General features: G+C 35.8%; 1 protein-coding gene across 2 annotated transcripts in view; it reads right to left on the bottom strand.

Annotated features, from left to right (window-relative positions):
- ZNF280D (zinc finger protein 280D) overlaps window positions 1-19,121 on the bottom strand; it is a 375,018-nt gene that overhangs the window by 35,069 nt on the left and 320,828 nt on the right. The window lies entirely within an intron of this gene.

Below are 19,121 nucleotides of genomic sequence, written 5' to 3'. Positions count from 1 at the left end.
TTTGATTTTTAGAATTTTTTTTTTGTGAGCAGTTTTAGGTTCACAGCAAAATTTAGGAAACAGTATAGAGATTTCCCACATGCTTCGTGCTGAAGAACTTTTTTTTTAAATTTTTTTTTAACGTTTATTTATTTTTGAGACAGAGAGAGACAGAGCATGAACAGGGGAGGGTCAGAGAGAGAGGGAGACACAGAATCTGAAACAGGCTCCAGGCTCTGAGCAGTCAGCACAGAGCCCGACGCGGGGCTCGAACTCACGGACCGCGAGATCATGACCTGAGCTGAAGTCGGACGCTTAACCGACTGAGCCACCCAGGCACCCCGCTGAAGAACTTTTTAAAAAGCTATTTTTAGCATGAAGGATTAGATTACGTAAAGGAAATTTTGATGACAAATACTCTACTTCTGAGATTATTTTTTTTAGCAGTTATGTATGAAAGTCATAGAATCTTTGTTGGATTTGTCTGGTGGATTATATTACTGAGTTTGAAATAATAACTTTACCAATTTGTATTCATAGTTTTTATTGACCTAAACTGGCCACATTTAAACTGCTAATGCTTCCTATATTTACCAGATAAAGCAAAGGATGGAAAAACATTTCACTGTGAAATGTGTCATCCTCCAGGAGTTTCATCAAATTGTCTTTGCCCACTAGCTACAATAAAGCTAATGCATCTACTAACATAAAATAGTGCACTGGTTTTGTTGAGGTTTATTTACTAGTCTAATGATTATTTCAGTAAAGCCAGAGTTCTAAATGACAACCACATGGATAATTGCATTGTGATGTGTTTTCACTTTAGTCGGGTTTGATTTCATATCTAACAGAACTAGTGCCTTTCAAATATTGTGATTGGTATAATATGAATAAAAAACAATTTAGTTGTAAAGTATTTGAACATATTAGTTCTAATACTATTAACTGCATTTTTTTTCAAAGTACTTTTTAGTAATATTAATATCAGCAAGTCATTTATTGTTCATTTGATAGTTAACTTTTATATATGATATAAATTAACTTTGATATATAACTTTTATATATAAGAATGCATATTATAAATTTATTATAATTTTGTGACGGGGAAATGTAAGAGTGTTAAGTCTCTTTTCTGCAAACTTTGAGCTCTGACTGCTATCCATATGAAATGGAACTTACCTGCAAGGATCACTTAATGGAACTCATGGTTGCCATAGAATGGCCAGTTAAGTTCTGTCCTACATTGGAGCACCTGGTGGCTCAGTAGGTTGAGTGCCAGACTCTTGGTTTCAGTTTTTGTCATGATCTCACAGTTCATAGGTTTGAGCCCCACATCAGGCTCTGCACTGGCAAGGCAGAGGCTGCTTGCGATTCTCTCTCCTCTCTCTCTGCCTCTCCCCTACTCTCTCTCTCTCTCTCAAAATAGATAAATACATAAGTAAATAAATAATATAAATAAATAAATTCTGTCCCACCTTATCATTTTGGTATCTTCTAATAGAAGATCCCATTTACAATGTAGTCAAATTTATCAATCTTCCATTATGGTCAGTACTTTCTTTTTTGTTCTGTTTTCTGTTTTATAGAAAACTTTCATTACACTAAAGCTGTGAATTCATTCTATATTACATATCAAAGTTTTATTATTTGGTCTTTCACACTTAGATTTCTAATCCACCCTGAACTGTCTTCATGTACAATGTGAGGAAAAATCAAGATCATGGTTTTTTTTTTTTTCCATTTTGATGGGGATTTCTCTCCCCTGTGACCCTGCAATACCATCTTTGTCATAAATCAAAGGTCCATTATAACACAGCTATAATGTCATCGCACACAAAATACAATGTTATGCCATCTAATTCAACAACAAAATATTTCACACTCCACCGTACCTTAGAAAAAAACATGACGCTAGGAGCCCACTTTTACTTGCCTTATTTTTTTTTAGACATAATGCGAATGTACTGGTAATAAATACTAAAATAAAATGTTGCACTCTGGTGCAACACATGGCACTTGCAACACTGTTCAGTTACAACTGCTTCATTGCAAGTTATAGTGCCACCAGACAGCAACGTGAAGTGATGGGAAAGCTAAACAAGATCAAAAACTTAACTACTAATAGCCTACCATTAAGCAAACGCTTTACTGATAACATAAACAGTCAACACATATTTTATATGTTATGCATGTATGCTATATTCACGCATAAAGTAAGCTAGAGAAAATAAAATGTTATTAAGAAACTCATAAGGAAGAGAAGATATATTTACAGTATTTTACTGTATTTATAGATAAGGTAAATTAACACCATCTGTTTATAAGATAAATTGTCAGCATCTACATCAGTATTGTCTGATATGATACAAAACACTGTAGATGTTACACATATTACCAACATCTGACATAAAAAAATGGAAAGATAATCTGAAAAAGAAATTTATATTAATTTACAGGTATAATGATTCATGCACTGATAACAAAGAAGCAGCCATATAATTGCTTTATAGGAGCCTATTGTAATCAAACCTCTTGCTTCATAGTAGCTGAGCCTATATACTAATGGATGAGTCATTATAAAATTTTTATGGCTTACAGAATTATAGTCATATTCATAATACATTATTGGAAACATTATTACATTTTTTAAAAAGAAAAAAACACTTGTGATGATAGGCTGATACATAGTTTTTGCAACTATGAGAGAGACGTACTGTAATTCTTTGAAAGCAAAGTTATAAAACAGAAAACTAACACATTATTCATTTTATGTTAAATATCACTCACCTTATGTCTATGTGATGATAGGCTGTCCACCTTCCATACAAGTTTCACACAGGATGTTCAATGTGATGAACACTTGGGGTCATGATGGTAATGGTGACACAAGAATGTCTTACACAGTTCTTGTACAGTTATTAGGTTTTCATGAGAAGACACATCTATACACAACAGATAAGTTTATTGACTGTACAGCATGATGATTATTTACAATTCATTAAGTGGAAGTGAATCATCATAAAGGTCCTCATCCTCAGATTCTTCACATTGAGTAGGCTGAGGAGTAGGAGGAAGAGGAAGGATTGAGTCTTTTTATCTCGGGAGTAGCAGAGGTGGAAGAGGGGGATGAGGTAGAAGGGAGGCAGGAGAGGCAGGCACACTCAGTGTGACTTTCTGGAAATACATTGTAATTTCTGACATTTTGTATTCTCATTTCTCTAAAAACGTTTCTATATTGTACAATTTCTTCTTCCACTGTTTGCTTTAGTTTCCAGGCCTGTATCATAGAAGGGTCCATGTTGTAGAAATCAAAAGCAGTCTTGAATAATCAGAACCCTTCTGCCAGATTGTCTGACGTCAAGTTGTTTTTTCTGGCACTGCTTCTTCTAGATCTTCTTCCTCATCATCTAGCACCAGTTCCAAAGCACTCATTTCTATCAAGCCTTCTTCTGTTCATTCCTTTGGTGTGGTGTCTGTTAGCTCTTGAATTTCCCTAAGATCCATGTCTTGAAACTCTCACCCTCCACCTTTTTTCCCTCCCCATATCCACAATCTCCTTCGTGATTTCCTTGATTGGCTCTGTCATAAACCTGTGAAGTCATGCACAACATCTGAGCACAGTTTTCTCCAGCAGGAACTTAATTGTTTCTGGCTTGATGCTTTCATGACTTTTTCTATAATGATGATGGCATCTTTGATGGTGTGATTCTTTCAGACTTTCATGATGTTCTCTCTATCAGGGTTCTCTTCCATGGGATTGACAATTCTTTCCAAAGAGTACCATGTGTAATGAGTCTTAAAAGTCCTTATGACCCCTTAATCTAGAAGCTGAATTAGAGACATTGTTTGGGGGCAAGTAGACCACTTTGATGCTTTCAGTGTTGAACTCTGGGTGGCCAGGGGTGTTGTTCAATATTAAAAGAACTTTAAAAGCCTGTCCCTTCCTGGCAAGGTACTTCCTGATGTCAAGGACAAAACATCAATGGAACCAATTCATAAAAAGGGTTCTCACTGTTCAGGCTTTCTTGTTATAAAACCCAAAGACCGGCAGCTGGCATTTATCTTTTTATTTCAAGGCTCAGGGGTTAGCAGCTTTATAGATGAGGGCAGTCCTGATCATAAACCTGACTGCATTTGCACAGAACAATAAAATTAGCCTATCCCTTCCTGCCATAAATCCTAGTGCTCACTTGTCTTCCTCACTAGTAAATGTTCCTTGTGGCATTTTTTTTTTCCAGAATAGGGCACTTTTGTCTTCATTAAAAAACCTGCTCAAGCAGATATCCTTTCTTCTCAATGATTTTCTTAATGGTGTCTGGGAACTCGTCTGCTGTCTCTTGGCTGGCAGAAGCTGCTTCTCCTGTTATCTTGACATTTTTAAAGCTGAACCTATTTTTAAAATTATCAAACCAAACTTTGCTGGCACTAAATTCTCCAGCTTTAGGTCCTTCGCCTTCATTTTGCTTTACGTTGTCACATAATGATTTTAGTTTTTCTTGAATTATATTAGTCTATAGGTGTGCCTTATAGCAATGCTGTACTTACCTGAAAGCTGCATTTTCAATATGACATAAAGAGGCATTTCTAAAAAGTGCAAGGTTTTCATGTTTGCTGACAGTGACGGCTTCACAAATTCCCTTTTCTTTTTTTTACCGTGGTCCTTAACACTGGATTAATTCATTTTGAAATTGTGAGCAACCACAGCTGCAGATCTCAATTTATGGTACATATCAAGCACCTCAAGTTTTCTTGCAATGTCATGACTTTCCTCTGCTTCTTCTGAGGACTTCCAGCACCAATAGTGGCACTTTGTATGGGTCCCATGGTGTTTGTTATCCAAGGTTTATGATATTGCACTAAAAATGATGAAAAATAGACAAGAACTGCGAGAGATCGCTTTTTACTGTGATATACAATTTACTGGAGAGATAGACTGCTCATGTGGAGATGATTAGCATCACACAGCATTTTAAGTGGATACTCCCTACACTTCAGCTCACCACAATAGCAACAGGAGGTTCCAGCAAAAATACTACAGTAGTCCAGTATGTACTACAGTTAATTTTATGTGGTTATGATTTAATGCTGCATCTTTATGTTTGTTTACATTTCTCTCCACTGTGAATAGCACCATGTATTTTCTGTGTTTGTGTACACAGGTTTTGATAAATTTTAACCTGTTAAACTAGATTTGTGTATGTTTATAGTAGTAAATAATAAAATAGATCAGTATCTACATATATTGTGCACATTTATGAAATATGTAACTTTTTCTTGATTTTCTTATATTTCTGGGCTATTGTGAGTTTTTTCAAATTGTCACAAATCTCCAAAAAAAATTTCCAATATACTTATTGAAAATAAATCTGCATGTAAGTGCACCTGCACAGTTCAAACCCTTATTGTTCAATGGTCAATTCTATTCAACTCTGCTGTTATAGTGTAAAAACAGGCATTGATAATATGTAAGCAAATGACTGTGGTAGTGTACCAAAAATTTTTGTTCAAAGTCACTGAAGTGTAAATTTCATATAATTTTCAAGTATCACAAAGCATTATCCTTTTGATTATTTGCAACCATTAAGATATATAAAAATGAGAGAGAGGGGAAGATGGCGGCGTAGGAGGACGCTGGGCACACCGCGAGTCCTGCTGATCACTTAGATTCCACCTACACCTGCCTAACTAACCCAGAAAACCGCCAGAGGATTAGCAGAACGGAGTCGCCGGAGCCAAGCGCAGATGAGAGGCCCACGGAAGAGGGTATACAATATACCATTCTTTTAAAATTTTTAATTCCAATATAGTTAACATACAGTGTTCTATTAGTTTCGGGTGTATGGTATAGTGATTCAACAATTCTGTACATTACTCAATGCTCATGATAAGTGTACTCTTAATCCTCTTCACCCATTTCACCCATCCCCCACCCCACTGACCTCTCCTCTGGTAACCATCAGCTTCTTCTCTATAGTTAAGAGTCTGTTTTTCAGTGTGTCTCTTTTTACTTTTTTTAAGTTTATTTATTTTGAGAGAGGAAGAGAGAGGAGTTGTACATTCAAGCTGTGCATATTAAACATTCTGAAAACTTCTGCAATAAAGAAACTTGTCTATCTTTGCCTAATCCAGCTGTAAGGAACCTTATATATTTGCCCAAAAACTCTTAAGTTACACAACACTCTTATTTACTTAGAACCAAGATATCATATATACTTTGAGAAATGTTGGCATGAGTGAAATGAAATAACAAAGTGCTGAGAATAAAAAAAGTTCTTATTTTTCTAGAAATGCTCTGACCATTTACTGGCCCTATCAGTAGTAACAACCAGAACCAGTTTAAAACTCATCCCAACTTTTCCATAACTTCAGATCAGTAATTAAGTAATCAGTGATCACCCCTTCTGCAAGTCAGCCAATCAACAATAGTCTCATTTTGGTAACAATATGAAAACAGCTAAAGGTTAACCAATCCCTGAACACTTCTTACAAGTCTTCAAGTTTACATATAATGAAACAAATATTGAGATCAGGTGTATGGGGAAAGGTGTAAATAAATGCAGTAGTGTGAAACAAATTAATTTTCCATTAGAATCTAGTGTTTTCTATTACACTTTCAGGTGAAAATTTTGTTCAAAACCTAAGGAAGGCTAGCTGACAGTAAACTGCCTACTCTTGAAACGTGGCAGATTTGCAGTAATTGGGTATTTTGAGGAAAGATCACATTTTCTTCGCTCTGAAGGCACTTCTGGCATTTCGAGTAAAATCAAGTTCCAGAGACAGCACGTTTGGCTACAAAAATGTAATCTCAGGGCTGAATCCAGAGATTCATAGGTCTTTATCTTTTATCTATTGGCTCTTTAAATCCGAAAGTAGCTTTAAAAGCCTAGCTATTATTCTGGCAATAAAATTTTGGTGGATTGCTTAACTGCTGTGAATAAAAAGGTTCTCATCCTCTGTCCTAGGAAAGTACTCATTGTTTTCTGCCCGTAGCATCAAGTAAACTCCAGAATCAGGTTTTAAACCCACCTCAATCTATCAAGGACAACTTTGCATCAGTAACCATGCTTCTGAAAGCCAGAACCTTCATCACCAAGTTGATACATTAGCATGTCCTTATTGCCTTTATTATATATATAATGGAATATTTTTCAGCCTTGAAAAGGAATGAGATTCTTACACATGCTACAACAAAGATGAACCTTGAGGACATTATGTTAAGTGAAATAAGCTAACTAAAAGAAAAAGATAAATACTGTATGATGTCACGTATGAGTAGTCAAAATCAAGAGACAGAAATTAGAATAGTGGTTGCCAGGCACAGAGGGAAGGGAGAATAAGGAATTATAGTTTAATGTACCCATTTCAAGGAAAAGTGTGAGTCCTCCAACTTTGTTCTTCTTTTTCAAGATTATTTCAACTATTTGGACTGTTGCAATTCCATATGAATTTTAGGATTGACTTTTCCAGTTCTGAAAAAAGGCCATTGGAGCCTGTTAGGGATTACATTGAATCTGTAGATCACTTTGTGTAGTATTGCCAATTCAACTGTATTAACCCTTCTAATCCAGAAGCATAGGATGTCTTTAATTTCTTTCCACAATGTTTTGTAGTTTTCAGTATACAAGTCTTTCACCTTCTTGGTTTAATTTATTCCCAGGTATTTTATTCCTTTGGAGGCTATTATAAGTGAAATTGTTTTCTTAATTTCCTTTTTGGATTATTCATTAGTGAATAGAAACACAACTTTTTGAGTGTTGGTCTTGTACACTGCAACTTTGCTGAACTTGTTTACTAGTTCTAGTACTGAAATTATCACTTAATCACTTCTGAGGAAATTATTATTTCTCCCTCTGGTATCCCTCTGCTTGGATTTAGGCAGTCTGAGATGAGGAAATGGTCACTGATGTGGTGAGAGATTGGTTCTAGAGAAGTCTTCTAGCTCAGGTTCAAAGAGGAAGATTGGGGTCTTCTGGAACCCCTACAGGACTCCACAAGCATCAAAAGTTTTATCATGTTGAGTAAACTCCCTTATATTCTTAGTTTTCTGAGTTTTTATCATGAAAACATTTTGTCAAATGTTTTTTTCTGCATCAGTTGCGATGATCATGTGATGTTTTTTCTTCATTCTATTAGTGTAATATAGTACATTGATTTATTTTCTATGTTGAACAACCCTTGCATTCTGAGGATAAATTCTATTTGGTCAAAGTGTTTAATCTATTAATATGCTACTGGATTTGGCTTGCTAATATTTAGATGAGGATTTTTGCATCGATATTCATGAAGCATTGATCCATAATTTTCTTGTGGTGTCTTTATATGACTTTGGTATTAGGGTAATTCTTGTCGCACAGAATGAGTTACAAACTGTTCCCTCCTCTTCTAATTTTTTGGAAGAGTTTGAAAAGGCTTGGTGTTGATTCCTCTTTAAAATTCTATGTTAGAATTAGCCAGGGAAGACATCTGGCCCTGGACCTTTCTTTGTTGAGAGGTTCTCTAATTACTGCTTAAATCTTTTGTGATAGCTCTATTTAGGGTTCTGTTTCTTCTTGATTCAATTTTGGTAATTTGTGTTTCTAGGCATTTGTCTATGTTATTTAGGTTATTTAATTTTTTGGTATACAGCTGTTGATAGTATTCTCCAAAAATCCCTTCTATTTCTTTAAAGTTGGTAGTAATGTCCCCACTTTGATTTCTGATGTGGTTATTTTTGTCTTCTTATAGTATTTATTCTGTAAATTATTTTTCATCTTAAATCAACGAGTGGCTTTTCTGTGATCTGTAACTAAAAAGCCTGAGTAACACAGCAGGCATCCCTGACTTGTTCTTGATTTAGTAAAATTTTGAATTTGGCTTCTACCTGAAATTTTGCTTCGATTAAAATTCTATGGATCAGTCAGAAAAAGACAAATACTATATGATTTCACTCATATGCGGAATTTAAGAAACAAAACAACAAGCATAAGGAAAAATGAGATACGGAGGTAAACTAAGAAACAGACTTTTAACTATAGAGAACAAACTGATGGTTACCAGAGGGCAGGTCAGTGGGGGGATGAGTGAAATAGGTAATGAGGCTTAAGGAGTGCACTTGTGATGAGCACTGGGTGTTGTATGGAAGTGTTGACTCGGTAAACCGTACTCCTGAAATTAATATTGCACTGTACATTAACTGGAATTTAAATAAAAACTTAAAAAAATTTTTGTAATGTTTATTTATTTTTGAGAGGGAGAGAGACAGAGTGTGAGCAGGGGAGGGGCAAAGAGAGAAGGAGACAAAGAATCTCAAGCAGGCTCCAGGCTCTGAGCTGTCAGCACAGAGCCTGACGCAGGGCTGGAACTCACAAACCGTGAGATCATGACCTGAGCCGAAGTCGGATGCTTAACTGACTGTGCCACCCAGATGCCCCAATAAAAACTTTTTTAAAAGTATGGAAACTTTTAGGGAAACTCACCTGGTCTTACAAGTGCTTGCACATCAAATTTGTTTGATTAACAAAAAACTGAATAAACGGTCTCCCTTGCTACTGTTGTTTTTAATTAAAAAATTATAGGGATTCCAATTCTGGTTGAGATGCAGTAAGCACACTCCACTCTGCTTCTCCCACTGAATGCGGCTATAAAACCAGTGTTACAAAAATGTAACAATTCTGGGGCACCTGGGTGGCTCAGTCAGTTGAACGTCTGACTACAGCTCAGGTCGTGATCTCATGGTTCATGGGTTCGAGCCCCACGGCAGGTTCCAGGCAGTGGAGCCTGCTTCAGATTCATTCTCTCTGTCTCTTTCTCTCTCTCAGAAAATGAATAAAACATTTAAAATTTTTTCTTAAATGTAACACTTTTAAGAACACTGAAAAGTAAATGGTAGTATATAGAGTAGAGAAATAGGACAGAATTCGAAGTATCACTCAATCAGTGGCGAGTGAAGTATTTTTTTCTCCCTCTAGTATCCCTCTGCTTGATTTAGGCAGCCTGAAAGAGGAAATGGGCATTGGCGTGGTAGAGAGTGGTTCTAGAGAAGCCTTCTAGCTCAGGGTCAAAGAACAAGATAGGGGTCTCTTGGTAGCTACAGGACCCCACAAGCACTAAAAACTGAGGGAGGCAAACTTTCCAATCAGAAGAGTCATAGTCTCAAGAGAGTGAGGGGATCCCCATTGCTTTTTAATTCTCTCCAACTTCACTTAGCCCTGGTTGTGGGGGCAGTTATGGTGGGTGGCAGAATGAAATAAAGCCCCAGCATTCTAAATGGAGCTTCAAAAGGGAGTCCCATGGGATTAGTACTGAGGAGAGTAAGAGGGAGAAGTTTTTGACAATGACCTGATATCAAACAGTAATTGTTTATGAACACCTGGTATCACTTCTGAGTGCATGTGTGGTTCTGATTGTAAACAACATAGCAAAGACTGAGAACTCAAGTAAGAGAGAGACCACCACTCAGGACTCAGACTGGCCTCTGAGAAGCATACATGTAAGACAGATTTGAATAAAACTGTGGAGGCTTTGAAAATGGAACTGACATTGAAACCACAACCCACAGATGGCCACTTGGAACTTGCAACCTGAACCCAACCAGGTTAATTGTCTGCCAAAACAAAAATATCAACATTCTCCATATGATTTAAACAAAACCCAGAGTCTCAAAATGTCCAGGATATAATCCAGAATATGAAGCATATGAAGAACCAGACAATCTGAACTTACATGAGAAAGAAATAATCAACACATACCAGTGCTGATGTGACACAGATGTTTGAATTATCTGACAAAGCATTGGAGAAGGCATTATAAAACTGTTCCAAGAATAAGGACATTCTTAACATGAATGTGAAGATATAAAGTCTTAGTAAAGAAGTGGAAGATACAGAGAACCAAATGAAAATTTTACAAGTAAAAAATGCAGTAACTATATTTTTAAAAATCTCACTGGAATGAATGGATTCAGTAGCAGAATTGAGAAAGCAAAAAGAGTAAATTAATTACCAGATAGATCAATAGAAATTATCTGCTCTGAAAACAGAAACATATTTCTTAAAAAGTACAGAGCCTACAGAACCTGTAAGACAACACCAAAAGGTCTTATGTTTGTGTTATCAAAGTCCCAGACAGAGAGAGAAGCCAATTATGGCTGATACCATTCCCTAAAGATGGCTAGTATCAAAAACCCTGATATTTTTTTTTATTTTTTTTTTAACGTTTTTATTTATTTTTGGGACAGAGAGAGACAGAGCATGAACGGGGAAGGGGCAGAGAGAGAGGGAGACACAGAATCGGAAACAGGCTCCAGGCTCTGAGCCATCAGCCCAGAGCCCGACGCGGGGCTCGAACTCACGGACCACGAGATCGTGACCTGGCTGAAGTCGGACGCTTAACCGACTGCGCCACCCAGGCGCCCCTCAAAAACCCTGATATTAACATGTGTTACTGAGGATGTGGAGAGACGGGAACACTCCCGCACTGCTAGTGGGAATGTAACATGGTGCAACCACTGAAGAAAAGTTTGGAGGTTTCACAAAATGTTAACTATAGGAATTACAATATGATTCAGCAATTCCACTGTGAGGTGTATACTCAAAAGAACACAAAACAGGACTCAAACACACAGGTAACATGTCCACAGCAGCATTACTCACAATGACAAAAAAGTTGAAACAAGCCAAGTATCCATCAACAGATGAATGGACAAAGTGTGGCATATACATGCAAGGGAATATTATTTAGTCATAAACAAGAATGAAGTTCTGATAGATGCTGCAACGTGGATGAACCTTGAAAACAGGCTAAGTGAAAAAAATGTAGACACAAAGTAATACAGACATACGGTATGATTCCACTTATAGAAGATATCTAGGACACACAAATTCACAGAAACAGAAAGTAGAAGAGAAGTTATCAGGGACTAGGAGGTGGAGAAATGGGGAATTATACTTAATGGGTACAGAGTTTCTGTTTGGGATGACGAAAATGTTCTGGACATAGATAGCAGTGATGGTTGTACAACCCTGTGAATGTATGTACTGAATATCACTGAACTGTATACTTAAAAACATTAAAATAGTATACCACCCTATACTCAACACAGTAAGTGTATGGAAGTGCTGAATTACTATACTGTACACCTGAAATGAATATTACACTGTATGTTAATTAGAATTACAACAAAAACTTAAAAAATGTTAAAACAGTAAATTTTATATTGTGTGTATTTTACCAAAATAAAAAAAGGGGTTCCCTCTGGCTGAAAACTTCCCAAATTTGGCAAAAGACAGAAATGTACAGATTCAAAGGAGTTCAGTAAATCCCAAATAGGATAATCCCAAAGAAATTCAGAACTAAACAGGCCATAACCAAACTGCTGAAAACTAAAGACAAAGAAAACACTTTGAAGGCGTTCCAAGAAAAATACCTTATAATAAGGAACAATGATTCAAATAATTGCTAATTTTTACCAGAAATCATGGAGACCCAAAAAAAGTGGCACAACATTTTATTTTTAATTACGAAAAAAAAATCTGTCTACCTAAAATTCTTTATCCAGTTAAAATATTACTTAGGAATCAAGGTGAAATAAAGACATTCTCAGATGAAAGAAAGCTAAGAGAATTGTTGTCATCAGACCTACTCTAAAAAAATTACTAAAGAAATTTCTTCAGACAAAAGGGAAATGATACCTGAAGGAAACTTGGCATATCATTAATAAATGATGAGCAAAAGAAATGGTAAGTTTCTTAGTAAATATAATAGACTATTCTCTCTTGAGTTCTTTAATATATATTTGAGGGTTGAAAGCAAAAATTATAACATTATCTAATGGAGTTTTAATGAATGTAGGTGTAACATATATGACAATTAAAACATAAAACAAGGATAAATGGACATATGATGGTAAGTTTTCTACATTCCACTTTAAGAAGTAAAATATTTATTCTAAGTAAAATGTGAAAGCTAAGTATGCAAATTATGCAGCTACTCTGGAAAACAGTTTGTTAACTTCTTATCAAGTCAAACATACACTTATAATGTGACCTACAATCCTTCTCCTAGGTATTTACCCCAAAGAAACAAAAACTTATGGTTACAAAAAAATATGTACATGAATGTTTATACCAACTTTATTCATAATCACCAAACAGAAAACAACTCATATGTCCTTTACTGGGTAAATAGATAAACAAATCCGGTTTATAAATATAATGGATTACTACTCAGCAATAAAAAAGAATGAACTATTAATATCCGGAATAGGTTACATGAATCTCAGGCATTACACTGAGTGAAAGAAGCAGTCTCAAAGGTTACAAGGGTAATATTCTATTTATATGACACTCTCAAAAAGACAAAACCATAGTTAAGAGACCAAATCAGTGGTTGCACTATAGAAAAACTGAAGAACTGAAGGAGTAACAGGTGAACCAGAGTGAGATTTTAACTCACATTACCCAGTAAGCAATAGAAAAAGTAGACAAACAAAATCTTATAGGATGTAAGAGATTTGATTCTTTAAAATTAAGAAAACTGACCCAATGGACATATAGCCAACAACTACAGAATATACTTTTTAAGTACACATGAAACAGTAATCAAAATTGACACTTACTTTGCCATAAAGACAATCCCAACACATTTTAAAGCTTGAAATCATGCCGAGTGTATTCTCTGAGATACCACTACAATACAGATACCGTACATACCCCCCTGGAATGGATAAAATTAAAGAGATTGATCATACCAGGTGTTGGTGACAATTTGGAACAACTGCAACTCTCATATAATGCTGCTGAGAGTATAAAACAATGTAGCCTCTTTGGAAAACAGTTCAACAGTTTCCTAAGCAATTAAACATACATTTGCCATATGACCTAGTAATCCTACTCAGATTTTTACCATAGGTGAATGAAATGTTTGTCCATTTAAAGACTCATATACAATGTTCATAGCAGCTTATAATAGCTAAAAACTGGAAACAACCTGTACTGGTATTCTGTGCTGCATAACAAATTACTACAAATTTAGTGGCTTAAAATTGGTATTTTATTTAAATGTACTTTTAAATAGGCAATTCACTAACATAGTTCAAATGCTAAAAGTACATTAAGTGAAAACTCTTCATCACACCTGTCTCCCAGGCATCTACTTGTCTTCTGTACCATAATCCTTGTTTAAGGAGCTCCTAAAGGGCTGCTTTGTGCATAGAAAAGCAAATCTGTATGTGTGTACATGCATGCACACACATGTGGTATGCTTGTACAAGTACCAAGAATTAAATGATACATACCAGGGTTATTAACATTGGTTACTTTGAGTGTGTTGAGTAAGCGGAAAGGAACTAAAAAATGAAAAAAATCTATGAACTCTTTCTCTATACATATTTGCATCATTTAACTGGTTGATCTAATTCTAGTCAAGATCTCAGGCTTTTGAGAAACAGATGACCTATCTAATTACCTTTGGCAAATTTCTTATTCTTTATGCCTCAATATACTCATTTACAAATGGAGGTACTGATGGTTTCTATCTCCTAAGATTTGGGGGAAGATTATAGCAAATAATTTCTATAAAGTACTTTTAGCCTAGTGCCTGGCATATAGTAAATGGTTAGTAAATGTGAGCTCTAAAAAATAATCACCTTAAACTCATATTTAGAAAACAAAATGATTCAAAAGAGACTAAGCACCCAAATAAAGAAGCTAGAAAGAGGACAACAAAATAAACTTAGAGAAATATGAGAGGGACCCTTCAGGTCAAGAGTGTTGTAAACTCACACTTTAAACTCTCCTGTTCTACATATGTGGATTATAGATTCAATTAACAAGAAAAAGATCGACTCATGCTCAAACATAAAATGAACATTCTCTGGGTCAGAAACAGAAGGTAATAGTAAGATGTGGCCTTACAGCTATAAAGCTATAGCCCTGCAGATTTCTGGGTCCAGGAAGCAATTAGAAGTCAGTTGGGGGGAGGGGGAGGCTGGGTGGCTCAGTCAGTTTAGCCTCCAACTCTGGATTTTGGCTCAGGTCATGATCTCACCACCATGAGATCGAGCCTTGCCTTGGGGTTCATGCTGTGAGCACAGAGATTCTGCTTGGGATTCTCTCTCTCCCTCTCTCTCTCCCCCTCCCTTGCTTGTGTGCTCTCTCTCTCAAAAAAAAAAAATAAAGAAAGAAACTTTTAAAAAATGCCGGTAGGATTTTTCACTCTTTTGAGGCGACAAAAGCATTCCATATGTGGCATGGAACCATGGTATAGCTGGGCTCTCTGTGTGAAAATGGTTGTGACCACTATATGATGTTACTGCTTATATAAACCTGTATAACTTCATTATTGGTAAGATAAACAGAGAAAACTGAACAGAGACCTGAGCAAAGTTGCATACTTTCCCAGGTACTGGGCCAGCTACAGCCTCAAGCCACTTTGGGGCAGGAGTCCCTAGCCATGGAAACCTAGTTTTGGACTAGGGTCCTGGATGATCAGAGGGAGGAAACCACAAAATTGCCAAATAGGGAGGGGTGAGCACAGAAAGAGGCGAGGTGGGAGCAACACTCCCACTGAAAATGAATCTGCAGATAAAAATTCCAAACCATCTGATGGAAATTAACTTTAAGAAACAGAGCCAAGAACAGAACAGAAAATAACCAAAAAGTCTGGACAAATATTTTTAAAATCGTCTTAAATGGTCCATAATCTATTAAAAAAAGAAGAAAGAAGAAAGAAGGACGAAAGAAAAAGGAAGAAGGAAGAAGGAAGAAGGAAAAAGGAGAAGGAGAAGAAGAAGAAAAACAACTCAGGAGGAAAAACTTATTGAAGGCAGGAACCCAGAGAGTTTGAGACCTGAAATTGACTTCTGCTGTGAGTGTACTTGCTGAACTGGATGAACCTGAGCATCAGTTTTACAGCCTTAACCCTGAAGAAGGAAAATAAAGCTTATGTGCAATAAGAGACTGGCCTACAAAGCTGAGACCACAAAAGTCTACTTCTTAGTGTAAGGGTGAATTAGAAATACTTGCTCACTCCCTCAGCCACTGGTACTGCAAAAACAAAAAATTATCTCTTAAACTGTGGCATGTTGGGATAATTTGCATTTCTTTTCTAATTTTTTTAATGTTGACTTATTTTTGAGAGAGAGATAGAACACGAGTGGGGAAGGGGCAGAGAGACAGGGAGACACAGAATCTGAAGCAGGCTCCAGGCTCTGAGCTGTCAGCACAGAGCCTGATGTGGGGCTTGAACTCACGAATGGTGAGATCATGACCTGAGCCAAAGTCAGTCACTTAACTGACTGAGCCACCCAGCACCCCGAGAATTTGTATTTCTAAGCTGCCCTTCAAGTAGGTTTGTAGCTTGAATTTGTGGTATTTCAAGAGTCCACAAAACCTCAGATCATGAATTAAAAGTGGTACTGGACTAGTACTACCTCCAGATGCTTGATACAATCTAACCCTCCTCAGAGGAAATTTCTTTCCTTCCAGGTCGTTAAAAATTACTGTATGAGGAAAATACACAGTAGATCAGAATAATCACTAAACATCAAAGAAATAAGACCCCATAAGTGATAACAAGCAGAAACAACAGAGAACAGAATCAAACCTGAAAAAAGTCAGACATTGGAATATTCAGACACAAATCAAAATAATTTTGCTTAATATCCTTCAATACATCAAAGGAACTTAAAACAATGAGTAAATTACAAGAGAGTTGAAGAAAGAATCAGAGGATGTTCTAAATTAAAATATGTAATAATTGAAATTTTACAAATTAAATGGATATTGACTAGGTAGAGCTAAAGCAATATATTAGAAGGTCTGACTAAGTAATGCAGAATGTAGTCCAGAGTGGATATGAGAAAAAAGGCTAAGAGTCATAGGATAGAGTGAAAAAGTCTAATGTGAAGTTAATGAGTTTTAAAAAGAAAGAAAAGAGCAGAGGCCAACATTTGACTAGATAGTGGCTGAGAATGTTTCAGAAAGTCACCAATCCACAGATTCAAAAAGTAGGTTAATAAACAGAAATCCATACCTAAACACATCATTATGAATTTGCAGATAACACAAGGCTAAAAGATCTTAAAAGCATCCAGAAAAAAAAAAAAGGAAGCATCAATTAAATGAATAGCTAACTTGTTAGCAACAAACACAGGAAGTCAGAAAAAAGTAAATTTTAATATTTTTTAATATGCCAAAAAAAATTATTGTTCAATCTGTAATTCAATACTTACAAAATTACTTCCAACAATAAGGACTAAAAGCAATCAGACAAAAGCTGAGAATCTGAAAACCCTCCATTGAAGAGCATTATGAAGGATGTACTTCAGGCAGGAGAGTGAACCCAGAGAGAAGTTTGAAATACAAGAAAAGATGAAGAACAAAAAACTGGTAAATATGATGGTAAATCTGAATGAACCTCACAGCTATGTTAATCTCTCATGAGAAATTCTTAGAGGCCTGGAATGAAGCTGGCATCCTCTAAAGAGAATTAGCTCTGTTAAATATTTGGAGGCACTACTCATCACTTGTTAAAACAAAACAAAGAAATCATGCACATGACAATTGTAGGGCCCTATATTAGTCAGGGTTCTCCAGAGAAACAGAACCAATAGATCTGTATCTATATCTGTATCTATATATCTGTATCTATAAAATATATATGGGTAAATTTATTATAGGAATTGGCTCACATGGTTATGGAGGCCAAGAAGTCCCATGATCTGCCCTATGTAAGCTGGAGAACCAGGAAGCCAGTAATATAATAACCTGAGTTCCAAGGCCTGAGAACGGGGGGCTAACGATGTAAATCCAGATCTGAGTCAGAAATTCCAAGAACAGGGAGTGACAATGTCTGAGCTCTGGAGAAGATGAATGTCTCTTAAAAATAATTGATTAAAATCATTAATAAATTAAGGTTACTTGGTATAATTTCTGGAGTGGCATGCAGGGGCTACTGGAAATTTTTACTTCTCTCATAGCAGGGATAAAAGCATGGCACTTGTGGTAAGGGACTACAGTGAGGCTGTCTGTGAAAAATAGTTGCAACCACTATTAAATCAAGTCATGATGAAATGTTCTCTTTCTTAGGCGCTAGCAGAGTCTTGTAACTGCTGAACTATTAACATGTTTATGTTTTGTTTACACATTTTTTAACCAACACTTAAAAATCAAGAGATTTCAAGTCCTATTCTGAGCCTGCATTTCTGATTGGCAGAAGTGGAGTCGAAATGGGAAACAGAGACCACCTTTAGAAAAGGGTATGTGGTCTCAAGTGGAGTTTAAGTGTTTTTAGTCCCTGTTTAGGAAAATGGAAAATATAACTTAGGACTTTAATAAATTAAAGTATACATTGTGTAATTCTTGGGGGTACCCATTAAAAAGATTAAAAAAAAAAAAAGAACATAGAGTATATAACTTCCAAAACAGTAGATTTAAAAAAAATAGATGAAAGGATACTTCAAAAGATGACCAAAAATAAGATTAAAAAATAAAGAAGACACAAGGGAAACAGAGCACACACAATTCATCAGTACCATAGATATAGTGGATTAAATGCTGTGATTAAAAGACAAAGATTGCCTGGGTAGATTTTAAGGTTGTATCTATATACCACAAAAAGGTTGAAAGTGTAATAGTGGAAAATACTTATGTAAATCATAACCAACAGAAAATGTGTAAGCTATATGAAGCAAAATGACTTCAGTAAAATAACAAAAACTTTAAGCGTTACTAGAAATAAAGAGGGTCACTATATAATGAAGCTCAATTCACCAGGAAAATAAACTAAGCTTGTATGTACGTTATATAATTTCAAATTCAAGCAAGAGCTAATAAAATTACAGCTATAAATAGACAAAATCCATCATCAGAGTCAGATTTAAAACATGTTCTTAATAACTGATCAAGGGGAATAAAAAACCAGTAAGACCACAGATAATGTGAACAGAGTTAAGTAATTTGATCTCAAGTATATACCTTCTGCATACAGGACTTCTTTGTATTGTAGGTCTCCTGGTGATAAATTCAGAAAAAGTCTTTGCCTTTGTTTTTGAAAAGCAGTTTTCCTAAAGAATATAATTCTATGTTGACAGGTTTTTTTTTCTTTCAGTACTTTTAAGGAAATCTGATGTCGTCCTTATCTTTGTTCCTCTATATGTCTTGTCT

Source organism: Acinonyx jubatus, chromosome B3, assembly GCF_027475565.1.
Source record: "Acinonyx jubatus isolate Ajub_Pintada_27869175 chromosome B3, VMU_Ajub_asm_v1.0, whole genome shotgun sequence".
NCBI classification, from domain to species: domain Eukaryota; kingdom Metazoa; phylum Chordata; class Mammalia; order Carnivora; family Felidae; genus Acinonyx; species Acinonyx jubatus.
The sequence above is the reverse complement of the archived record's forward strand: the minus strand, read 5'-3'. Positions and strand labels throughout refer to the sequence as shown.